Genomic DNA, 13,516 nt, shown 5'->3' on the forward strand with positions numbered 1-13,516 from the left:
CTGGAGAGTTGGAGCCTACATGTCCAGGTAGCAAGAGTGTTGCTTGTAAACTCTGCCTGTTGGACAATGGTGTCTTCTGTGGACCCTTCTGCCTTGCACTTCCTGCTGACCCTGCACCCCTTCTGGCTCTGCCTCTCTTTCCACAGATTGCACTCTAGGAAGCTGCCTGCGGGCACCTGCACTCCTCTTCCTTCTGGCCTCCTTCTCTTCTGAGGAGGTCCCTCCAGCAGGGTAAACAATCCCCATTTTCTTAAAGATGATTATACTCATAGTGCACTGAAGGGGCCTCTGAGAAATCAAAGAGTTCTCCAGTACTCAGAAAATAATGCCAGTAACTGTCTGTAAACCAACTCCAACAAACTCACAACAAAACCTCTATCTACTCACCTTGCCAGGATCCTGTCCATCGTTTATCCCGCCTTGGATCAAGGTTCCAAGAACAATGCGAAGGTCGCCTGGCTGAGTGGTTCATGTGCCGAGTGTGAAACCGCATGGTGAATTGCCTTTTTAATTTGCCTGATTATCATTTTAATTGTCAACGGACGTGCTTCCAACATCCATGCGCTGCTGCCGACTGTAATATCGCGCAATGCCCTCCTAACGTCATTGTGCACCATTTTACGTGAGGTCAGGATTGCCATGCACCCACTTCGACACTTTAAAATTCAGGCCATACTGGTAAAATAGGTTGACACAGGGGAGATAAAATTTAACCCAGAGAAATGCGAAGTGATGCAGTTTGGTAGGCAGGATGGGGAGAAACAATATAAATTAAATGATACAATTTTAAAGGAGATGCAGGAGCAGTGAGATCTGGGGTATGAGCACACAAATTTTTGAAGTTGGCAGGACACGTTGAGAAGACTGTTTAAACAAGGCATATGGGCACCTTGGCTTTATTAATATAGAAATAGAGTGCAAGAGCAAGAAAGTTATGCTCAACCTTTATAAAACACTAGCTATGCCTCAGCTGGAGTATTGTGTTCAATTCTGGGCACCATACTTTGAGAAGGATATCAAGGCTTTAAAGTGGGTGCAGAAGATATTTACTAGAATGGTACCAGGGATGAGGGACCATGGAGAGATTGAAAAAGCTGGAGTTGTTCTGCTGAGAACAGAGAAGGTTGAGAGGAGATCTAATAGAGGCATTCAGAATTATGAGGGGTTTTGATAGACTCAATAAAGATAACCACCTTCCAGTGGGAGAAGGATTGGCCATCAGAAGACATGATTTAAGGTGATTGGCAAAAGAGTGAGAGGGACCTATGTAAAATTTATTTTACATAGTAAGTTTCAAGAGAGAATTGGATAAACAATCGAAGGGTAAGATTTACAGGACAATGGGGAAAGAACAAGGGGCTGGGATTAATTGGATAGCTCCACCAAAGAGTCGGCACAGGCACAATGGGCAGGAGGCTGAGCTGTGTATCACTGAATGATGCTAAGCTGTTCAAAAATTACTGAACTTGCACTTGACAGACTGCCTTGCAGAATTACAGATAAGTTTATAAATGCAAATTTTGCGCATGTCCTCATTTAATTATGTAAATAAGGGTGATAGAAAAGATTGGCTTCTAAGATCTGAACCTTTTTTATTCTTTCATGGGATGTGGGCATTTCTGGAAAGGCTGCCATTTGTTGCCCACCCCTAATTGGCCTTGAACTGAGTGGCTTACTCAGCCATTGCAGAGGGCAGTTAATAGTCAATCACATCACTATGGGCCTGGAGTCACATGTAAGGATGGCAGATTTCCTTCCCTAAAGGACGCTAGTGAACCTGGTGGGTTTTTAGGACAATTGATAATTGTTTCATGGTTTTCAATTCCAGATTTATGAATTGAATTTAAATTCCACCAGCTGCCGTGGTGGGAAGTGAACCCATGTCCGCAGAGCATTATCCTGGGCCTCTAGATTACTGGTCCAGTGACATTGCCACAAAGCCATCATTGCCCCTGAGAAGTTAATTTACTTACACCTGTGCCAATTAATTTCAATTCACCTTTATATTGACTTATTGCATTATCAGATTATCTCAAAGTGCTTCATACAATTAATTACTTTTGCAGTGCAGTAAATCTTGCATTGCCAAATATTGCGGCAATTCATTTTGTTTTGTTTATTCATTCTTGGGATGTGGGTGCCACTGGCAAGGCCGGCATTTATTACCCATCCCTAAATTCTGCACCAGCAAATTCTGGAAACATCACTGAGATGAATGATGGGTTCTTCTTTTTCATTTGGTCGTACTGATTGAGGGCAGTATGCTGGCCACAGCACCGAGAGATCTTGCTGCTCTTTTCAGAAAGTACCATGAGATTTTTAAGACTTTCCCAGACAGGACCTTGATTTAATTTGAAATAAATGAAAGCACTTTCAATAATGCCATGCTCCTTTGTTACAAACTACATTGGCAACCAGTTTATTTGCTCATATTTTGCTGTGGATTGCGATTCAGAAATTAGATCATTTTTGCCAATTAAGCCAAGATGACACTTTGATTCACTGTATTGAATGCTCACTGAGTTTATCCAGTGACTAGCACAAGAAAAATTTTGGGTTCAATCCTTAATCTTTGGACAGTTAAATGATCTCCGTTTGGACTGTACCTGCTGTATTTGAGAGTTGAAAATCAGTTGGGGTTTCAGCTCTTGATTGATTTCCAGCGCTCCATCATTATAAGGAAATCCATGGATGCTTGGGAGATATAGATCGACTGGAAAGAGGCCAAAGAAGTGCTATATTTTTTAAAAGGCATAAAAGCAGACAAGCAATTACAAACCCATTAGTTTCAATTCTATTCTGTGTAAAATAATGGACTATCAGGAATAACTTGAGGTTTATCTGTATAATATCCTTATAAGTAGCAGTTAACACTGATTCAGTAGGAAAAATCCTGCCTTGCCTTGTCGTCTTTGATATCTCATTTGGACCGTATGAGGCCCTATTGCATAATGTAGCTAGAGCTCCAAAAGACATTTGACAAAGTTTTGCATGAAAAGCTTTATTAGTATGAGTGAAGTGCTCCAGGGCTTATTAGTTGGACCACCACTACTGTTTCTAATTTACATAGATCACCTGAATTCCAGAACTCAATACAAATTGGCCAAACTAAGTTGTGGAATCGGTACAGCCAGTTCAGAAAGTACAGAATTAGTTGGACAAAATAAGTGTGTTGATCGAATAATGGCAGATGAAATTGAATGTGGATAAATGCACATTATTGAACATTGGAAGGAAAAACAGATGACATGCATATGCGATGAATGGCATTGAAATTGTTAAGGATAAACCTGCAAAAAATTCAGAAATTTTAGTGGACTTCAGATTAAATATTTCCAAGCAATTAACAAAAATAATAAAATGTCTGGGTATGTAGTCAAAGCATAAGTCCATGTGAGTCATAATTACCATGTACAACACTCTGATCAGACTGCACCTTAATTACTGATCCAAGTTCCAATCACTGAGACATGAGGTGGGGTGCAAGAGTCACTGAGACATGAGGTGGGGTGCAAGAGTCAAGCACTGGGGGCAGCATAGAAATAATATGAAACTGATCTCTTGGTGGCAAAAGTGTGGTATGACAAAACTGGATAACTTGGAGCTTTTCAGCATGGAAAAAGCATATCTAAGTAATATCTTATAGAGATATATGATAGTTAAGAAGATGGACAAAGTGAATCCGGAATAGAATCATAGAATAGTACAGCACATGAAGAGGCCATTTGGTGCATTGAGTTTGTACCAGCTCTTTTGAAAACCAATCTAGTTAGTCCCACTTTCCTGCTTTTCTTCGTATCCCTTCGGTTTTTTTTCCAAATATTTATCCAATTGTCCTTTGAATATTACTATGGAATGTATACTTAGCAACCCATCAGGCAGGACATTCTAAACCTAGCAATTTATCACCCCTGATTTTTTTATCAATCACTTAAAGAAAGTGCCCTCTGGTTATGACCCTTCCACTGCGGGAAAACAGTTTCCTTTTACTTTATCTAAACCCTTCATGATTTTGAACACCTCTATCAAATCTCCTCTTAGCTTTCTCTGGCCTGAGGAGAACAACCCTTTCCAGTCTATCCATGTAGCTCTAATTCCTCATCCTTCATTTCATTTCCAGTTAATCTTTTCTATACCGCCTGCAAGATCTTCACACACTTGCTAATGCGTGGTGCCCAGAATGCAAGGTCGAACAAGTGGAAGTGACTGCAGCCTAACAGGATGCGACCATGCAGGCGTCTATACTAAGGTAGTCTGTAGCTGCATCCCTTTAGATGATAGTTGATCAATGATCATAAGGCCTTAAACATCAGTTCAAATGCTGTTATTTAATACCTGCAAATTTTGTTCGCCAATGAGCAGGAGTTCATCGGCAACTTCTCTGTAGCAATACAGAAATCATTTTCACAGCAGTAAGGTAGCTTATCATGAGTGGCTACTTCAAAGCCATCTTCAAGGGATCCCTGAGAGTAGAGAGATCAAGCTCTGATGCAGATTTTCTCACAAATGTTATCAGTCAGGCAATTAGACGATAGGCACTGTTGTGGCGAAGCTAAAGACATTCAACACAGAGTCAGCTGTAAGTGAATCAAGCAGCAGTTTATTCAATACAAGTATGCATACAGGGGATAGCACCCTCAGATTGCTCTAAGAGGCTACTCAAAGTTACACAGTTTCTTCCATATATTTATACCATCCTTGCAATACCTCATCGTTGACTCACATTATTCTTACCTCACACATCTGGTTCTGTATGTCTGCAATTACAGATGAAGTCATAACACAAATGACACCAGCAGTTTATTTAAAAACACGAACTTGCCTAATCTAGCCTGACAATTTATTACATTGTCCAGTCATCCGCTTAACTTAGCCTGACCAAAAAGTCACATTCCTTACTACACCTACCCTAGTGATCCTTTTTACTGCAAGCACTTTTAAACCATATCCCAGCAATTTGGGCAAGCCTGAGTATCCCATTGTACACCACTTCAGGCACCATCTTTTTGAGAGTCGGTCACAGCTAGACTTCACAGGCTCAGTGTTTGACTCAAGAAAGGCACAGCTGTGGAAGTCCCATACTTCAGTGATATCTAATCCTCTGTTTTCATGCTGACAGCCAACCATCCTGAATGGGTGGCAGCACTGGGGAGCAGTAGAAAAAGGGACTGATAAAACTGTTTTCTCTCAGTGCATTTCCTTATCTGTATAAACCAACCTATCTAGCCCAGAGAAAGATGTCTAAATGCATTAAGGATATGATTCCGCTGGTGGAGGGGAGAAGAAAGAGGCATTGTACTCTTGGACGCTTGTGCATTTCATCAGATTAAGTTTAGAAAAACTTTATTACAAAACTTTTGTGAATTGCCTAAACTTGGAATACAGTGTGTGTGTATACACGTTTTGTTGTAGTCTGATTGAGTTGGAGTCTGGCCAGATACTTGAGTTCAGAAGCTAATTGATGAGCTGTTGCTTATCAGCAATGCATCTCGATATCAGCCTCCAAACTTGCTTGCTTTCTTCCTCTTTCTTTTTCTCTTGCTCTCTCCTGTTTCCTCCACACAATCCAACTTTTTGCATGACAATTATCAAACTTACAACCAGGAACAGCCTTGAATCAATGAGCATTTATTTTTTGTAGCTAAAAATGGGTGAAGTACAAGTAAAAACAAAATGATGAGACCAGCCAGTGATTATTCTTTGCTTTGTTGGGGTTAACATGCTTATACCATGCCAACTATTTCAGCCCCACGTTTGATGGAATTGGGGGTGGGTTGGGGGGAACAATAAAATTACCCCATAATACAATGCATGATTGATGTTTCAGAACATGTGGACATACATTGCAGTGCATTTCAGTGCGACGTAAAATGACCCAAGAAAGTGCAAGTTCTGAGACCCGACATGGCCAGAATTGCAGATGCTTGTATATTAGAGGTGGTGGCATAGTGGTACTGTCACTGGACTGGTAAACCAGAAACCCAGGGTAATGGGGACCTGGGTTCAAATTCCACCATGGCAGATGGTGGAATTTGAATTCAATAAAAATCTGGAATTAAAAGTCTGATGATGACCATGAAACCATTGCTGATTCACTAGTGGGAATCTGCTGTCCTTACCTGGACTCCAGACCCTCAGCAATGTGGTTGACTCTTTAATTGCCCATGTTTAGAGGACATTTATGTGCTGGCCACATCCCATGAATGAATAAAAAAATGCTATGCTTTTTAGGACCATTTCTGTGGATATATATGTGGAGACACAGGCCCAATTTAATACATTTTGACACTGTCTTCATTCTGAGTCTGCAATAAACATAATAACTTCAGTAATTGGACCTCCATTTTGTGTTCTCAAGAAATAGTGGATAGCTAATATGGTGGGATATGGTGACGGAAAGTAATATAAATATGTAAGTTTTAAAAAATTAATGATACAAATCAGTGATTTTGATAGCTATTTATATATGGCCTTTAATTTTTTGATTTTTTTGTTGCTACGTTTTTAACTGGACTACCATTTGCATCTTTGTAGGAATGGAAGATCAAAGATCGCAGTTATAAAAATGCTTTTGAGTGGCTGATGTACCTGGGAAAAAAAAAATGATGATTTTAAAAAATGACTATTTCACAGTTTTTCCTCAAACTCTCATCTCAGGAATCTATTTGCACTTTGTGCATTCAGCTTGAAATTACAAAGAAGGTTGTTTGAAAAACTGGAAAGAAAGACCACAGGAAGAGATTTGATTCCTCATCCACCGAACCCTCCAATTATAATCTTATTAATTATTGATTATTGAAGGATTGTATGTATGTAACATGATAAACTTTCATTTCTCACTATGAAGAATGGGTCCTGTGGCTTCTCACCGCTGGCGGCATCATGATATATTTTTGTGTATCTGATGGTGATATACTTTAAATATATTTATACACAAACATTTCTGCCCCGTGATAAATGTAAAAAAAAAGTTAAAATTCTTGTTTCCTGACTTTTGTGTTGTGAGGCGAAGATAAAACTCTCAGCTGGACGATAGAAATAATATGTGATTTTACAAGGCGTCAGGCTGCATGCTGGGGGGTGTGTGTATGTGTGTGGGGGAGTGGTGGCGTAGGTGGTGTGGTGCTGTGTCTATTGCCCTCCTCACCCACAGCCATGGTGCTGCTCCTGGTTGTGCTGCAGGGACTGAAGAGCTGCTGGCCCTCCAATAGGCCAGCAGCTTTTAGGACTGGACAGCGTCCCTTAAAAAGTCAGGAGCTCTGATGCTAGGCAGTTAATTGTCTTACGCATGTAAAATTGAGTCAGTGTTCCCTGAGCTGGCTGAGGTGATGTTGACCCCGATTTTCCAACCGGTGGGCGGGGATACCTTCACCCTGTAAAATCCCAGTCAATGATTTCTAACCAGCTGAAGTTCAATGAACAGCCTAAGCTTTTCATTTGAAGGGAATTTTTCAGCTGTAAACCCTTAATAAAGAAATATTTGGGTATAGTTTACTTTTTTAATGGACCAGATCCAGCATTGCTTTTTAAAAAGAAGCCCTTGACATAATGGCTCTTCTGCTGCTGGGGGAGTGGGTGTGTTAGCTGGAGTGTATTAGCTGGAGTGTATAAACTACGGATGAATGATGGAGACATTTGAGTGGATGAATATTTTGGAGTTTTGCTTGATGATTTTGATGGCAAACTATAATTTTTAGGCAAAATATTGCAAATGGCATTGAGCTGAAATGACTAGGAAGGGTTCATGTTTGAACCCTGATAATTACTAAATTAACTTGATCTCATTTGGGGAACAGCTTGGGCTGTTGCAATGATCTCTGTGTCCTCAAATTAGGAAAGAGGAAGAAACATCCAGCAAGGATTCCTATTCCACTCACAATCTAGTAACACACTCCTGGAAAGTATAAATTAACGACAACCTTGAGGATAAGTTCTTGGTCAAGTGTGATGGCCTTTATAATTGAATACTCAAGGTTAGATCAGATTGTTGCAATTAATCTTTTCCATTTGAGTGTCCAGAAAATTTTCTGACATAACCTCCATCAGGCGCATCTATTCAAATAGGGTCAGACTTATTTTGATGAGCCAGTAATTACATGGAAACATCTTATGTTCCATTTTCTGTTATTACCATTCCTATCATGCTGAATATAAACTAACAGCTTTTTTTAAAAATTAAAAAGCAGGTTGTGTATGTTGTAAGTAAATTTGAAGGGAAGGAATGTGCTCCAGGGCATGCAGATGAGCAGCAATAGTGAAGCTGGGTGCAGAAGAAAATGCTTTCGTAAGGATTACAAGTTTAGGTGATTACTTCCGAGCCATACCGTTTACCGAATGAGCAAATACTTGAAATAAAATGGAAATACTCAGCAGCATTGAGAGAGAAAAACAGAATTAAGCTTTCAGGTTGATGACATTTAGGTTGGAGCATTGTAATTACTTGAATTAGATATTGGCTCTGGCTCTGTGGTAACACTCTGGACTCTGGACTCTTGAGTCAGAAGGCTGTGGGATCAATTTCCATTCATAAATCTAGGTTGACGTTCCAGTGCAGCACTAAGAGAAGTCCCGTCTGCTTACTCTGATAGTGTCAGATTTATATCTATTTTCATAAAGAGCAGGGGACCTCTCTCCACTGAAAAATCAAACCACGTTGGATGCTGGAAATCTGAAATAAAAGCAGAAAATGCTGGAAATATTCAGCAGGTCAGCCAGCATCTGTGGAGAGAAACCGAGTTAACATTTCAGGTCTTGATCACACTTCTCCCCAATCAATACTTACCCTTCAAGGAACTTCACAAAAACAGATGACCTGTAGAGATATGAATTTCCCAGTGACCAACTCAAAGTAATACACAAGATTTCACATTTTAAGACTTTTACTGTTACACTCTAGAATCAGCATAGACTAAACATTACTTAGTAGACAACTAATACATTAAACTACAGAAAAGCTATCTTCCCCTTTAATTTCTTAGCACAAATGAAAATCCCATGCTGCATTATACATTATAGTATCCTTTTGATTGACAAATGTATCTAGATTTTCATCTGCTCATGGGTGTGCAGAGTCGGGAGAATTCCTGGCTCCATAGATCTGACTTCTAAAAATGTCTGATCGAATGTCAGATTGTTGTTCTGGGGTGGCGGGGCTCCCTGGAATGAGTACTGAGGATGTTGGGTGCAGAGACCTGCTTTGGTGTACTGGCACTGTATTGAAGTTTTAAAAAACAGAAGCACGTAAAACAGCCCTCCAGCCCTCACCCTATAGCCCCTCATCACCCCTTACACACTCCCCATGCCCCATCTATGCCAACCCATGGCACCTCATGCCCCCCACTCCAAGCCCCCTCATACCCTCCTTGCCAACCCATGCCCCTCTGCCCACTTCCATAGCCTTTTATAACTCCTATGCCAATTTAGTGCCAATTCACACCAACCTATGCCCCACCACCCTTTGTCCTTACCATGTAACTCATCCAGTATCCATCACAGTCAGACCTCAGGACCCATGCTGAGATTAAAAAAGAATTAAGTTCCTAAGTGTCTATTACAGGCTTTATTTAAAAAAAACCTCTTATTCATAAAAACCTATTTATTACATTTACATTCCTTCAACTACATGATCCCTTATAACAACAAATCTTTTATTCAATTGCATAATCCCTTATTTAAAAAAAAACATTTGTAATTCATAGCCCCAGAGCCCATAACCACTTGGAGTTGTCAATCAAATTGTGAAATGGCAGGCACCTTGCAGTGATAATGGACAGCTGTAAAATCAATCATACAGCACTAATCCAGTAATGGTAACCCTATTTATGTCAATAGAGTGAGCAGCCATTTTTTTTAACACTCTAGATAACTTTTTTGAAGAGTTTCAAAGGGCAGAAGTTTTTAATGACTTGACAGATTGACAGCTCCCTTTAACAGTCCATCTTGACACTTTTGACAGTTCCAATGAGCTTCACCATTCCAATGAGTTTCAGCACTTTTAAGCACATTCATGTCTACTTTCAGGAATCCCAAAGGGCACCTGACCTCCCCCAGAGGTGTCCCGTGACCATATCCAAAGGGGTACCTCACCTCTTCAAAATGGTACTCCAGTTCTCCAAACAAATCCACCACCTATAAGATATAATCAGTGCATGTTGCAGTGTCATACACCTCTTACACCAAAATCTCACATGTCTGGAGACAGCTGCTGATTTCTATGGGTAGCTGCCTCCGCGAAATAGGCATGTGCAAATCCTGACCCAGGCCCATTCCCTTTCTCTGCAAAAGTGGTAGGTGCCATGTTCAGGGGCAGGACTTGTGGTTTCGGGCTTCTTCTATTTTCACCACAACTGAGAGGCCATGGTCTGAAGGCCAAATCCTCCCTGTGCTAACAGGATCCCTTCTCCCTACTTTGCCAGGGCGAATCTTCCAGTGTCCTTTTAAACAGTGTCATCTTTGCTCAACCCTTTGAGCATAATAAAAGGACTCCCTGTTGTAAGGTTCTGCCTGATGATTCCGTGTTCTCCAACTTTTCACAATTTCTGTTTCTCTGAACATGGGTTCTGGCCTCACTAGCCCATCACTGGATGGTTAACCCAAAAGCAGCCTTTCTCTTCTGCTTGCCATAGCAGCACCTGTTGTGGATTCTCTTTTCTCAACTCCTTCGGTCTGAGAGTCTATAGAAGTAAGGCAAGCTGCATTTTCCTTTGTGTCCAGATGTTAAAACTGGTATTTGAGTTTCTGAGAGTTCCAACCTGGGACCCCCCTGTCCCACTGGCAACCAGGTCACCTGGGCCTGTCACCAGGCAGAGTTCAGTACCCTCCACACTCTAGAGGGTGATGGTGGTGTAATGGTAATGTCGCTATTCGAGTAATCCAGAAGCCCAGGTTAGTGCTGTGAGGGCATGGGTTTAAATCCCAATATGGCTGTTGAAATTTGAATTCAATTAATAAAGTCTGGATTTGAAAGCTAGTCTCAGTAATGGTGGCCATGAAACTATTATTGAATGCCATAAAAACCCATCTAGTTCACTAATGTCCTTGAGGGAGGGAAATTTGCCAACCGTACCTGGCCTGGCCAACATTTAACTCCAGATCCAAAGTAATATGGTTGACTCTTTAAAAGATGTCTGGATATTCACCTTAACTGCAGGGTTATGGATCAAATGTTGGAAAGTGGGATTAGGCTGTGTAGCTTGTTTTTGGCTGGCGCAGACAGGATGGGCCAAGTGGCCTCTTTCTGTGCCATAAACCTTATACGATTCTATTATTCTATGATTCTACTCTTAACTTCCCTCGGAAATGGCTTAGTAAACCACTCGTTTCTTGGGCAATTAGGGATGGATAATAATACTGGCTTTGCCAGAGATGATCACATCCCATGAAAGAATAAATAACCCACCCCTCCCCCATTCCATGGCATTCTGTTTTACCTTGAATTAAAAGAAACAGTTTAAAACATAACTGTCTTAAAGCCTAGTGATCATAATATTGGTCATCAGCACATTGCTGTTTGTGGGACCTTGCTTAGGAATGTTTTGGCCACAGCATTTCCTTGACTGCAACGGTAACTACACTTCAAAAGTGCTTCATTTGTTGTAAAGAGACTTCTTGAGGTCTTGAAATGTGCTATATAAATGCATATCTTTCTTTTCTTTTTGAATTATAATAGAATGTGAAAAGCAGGTAACTGATGGCAAGACTAGGACAAATGTAAGATCAGTTGTTAGCTGCTGTATACTGGAAATAATTGAAGGGGCAATAGGGTATACTGCTCAGAGTTGTTACATAGGAGGTTTAATTTTTGCTATTGCAGTGAGGGACCTTTTGTGGTCTGCTTTTCTAATTAAGCATGTCTGTTTCCCTATTCTTTTTTTGTTGTTCTTTTCCAATTGCTGCACACTTGTACATGTTATTTTCCAGTCGGAAAACTAGATTAATGGACTGTGTCTTTGTTTCCTTTCCTTTGGATGAGGTACATTGGAACTTGAAATTTTCTCTTTAAAGCCATGATTGAATTCTCCCCAGGGAAATCTAGCTGAGAATTGATGATATTGTTAATGTGTTGGGATATTGATCGGCAGCACAACTTGCACCCTTAACATTGCAAAATTTCCCAAGGCACTTCACAATAGGGGATCAAGCACTGAAGAGGAGAAGGGAGGTCAATTGGAGGAGGTATAGGCATGTTTGAGGAGTTAGATTATGGTAAGAAATATAACAAGACAGACTGGTTTTGGAAGGAAATTCCAGAGCCCAGTAGCATAATGCTAGAAATCTATGTTACAGATAGTTTCCACATAAGCTATTTTCAGCTCATTACTCCACTGACATTATAATGGACAGGTTGCAATTGCCAGGAAGAAGACCAGCATGAATGTAAACTGAGTAGGGGCCTCTTTCTGTGCAGGTTGGATCACAAAGAATAAATAGGTGGAGGGATAGGAGGAGAGTCTGTTGACTTTGATTATAAATATATGCTTTTTATTATCTCAAATATATAATTCTTTGATTTCAAAATAATGAATTGTTTATTGAAGTATGTATAACATCCACAGTTATTTATTAAGCATTCTTTTACCCTTGTGCAGAAAAATATTTCATCTCTTCATTTGATAACTAAAATGTAAGAATTAAAATAGACAATATGTCACGGGAGATAATATGGCATTAATTTAGTTCCATGAGTGTATCAGGCTTGATTATACTTAGTAGCAATGTCATACAAGGCTATGGCTTAAATCACAAGTGGGAATAAAAGCCTTAAATAGTTCCTTCCTACAGTGTAAGCTTTATAGAGTTATAACTGCTAGGGTTATCACAGCTAAGTAATTCAGAATATATTTAAACATTTTTTGATGGATGAGAAATTGTAGTGTAATGTCACCTTGTTTACAAAGTGGAAATGTCTTTGGGGGTTGCTAATAAAAACTTAAGCCAGGATACTCATGCATAAATCACAGTATAAGTTTTATATGATTTATATTAACATTTCTGTTCTGTACATAGTTATCATTTATTAGAAATCAATATAACTGAAAATAACATGGTACTTGGTCTCTAATCACTATCACCTTTGGGAATTCAGCTTTTGATAACTTTTGAAGCTATATTACAGTACTGTATAATGTTAGTAGATTTTATTCATTTTGTACATCCAATTTGTGACAGTCTACTAGATGGAACTTTTTGATTTGAAATTTATCGACATACGTTTGAATCATGTTACTTTCAAAGCAAATTTGTATAGCCCTATGATTAGCATCATATTGTCAAGGAGCATTTTGTCTAAGCTTAACACAAGGTCTCTAACCCAATAATACTGGGTCTTATCCAATATTCCCGCTAAGCTGTGAGGATGTGAATCTGCGCAGCAGCCTGCAAGGTACTGCATAGGCCATGCTGTGTGATAATCAATGTGTGTGTGTGGCTGTGCAAATAAATTTAAAGAGACTGCACACAATAAAAGGTCGTGCACAGGAATTAAATTTTAATGGGAACATTGGTCTTATCCTTTAAC

The 13,516-nt window shown here is 39.9% G+C and overlaps 1 protein-coding gene across 9 annotated transcripts in view; it reads left to right on the forward strand.

Annotated features, from left to right (window-relative positions):
- The window catches only part of LOC121283061 (rab effector Noc2-like), a 238,999-nt gene that overhangs the window by 215,797 nt on the left and 9,686 nt on the right, over positions 1–13,516 (forward strand). The gene's annotated exons all lie outside the window — the stretch shown is intronic.

This window comes from Carcharodon carcharias, chromosome 10 (genome assembly GCF_017639515.1).
Source record: "Carcharodon carcharias isolate sCarCar2 chromosome 10, sCarCar2.pri, whole genome shotgun sequence".
Taxonomy (NCBI): domain Eukaryota; kingdom Metazoa; phylum Chordata; class Chondrichthyes; order Lamniformes; family Lamnidae; genus Carcharodon; species Carcharodon carcharias.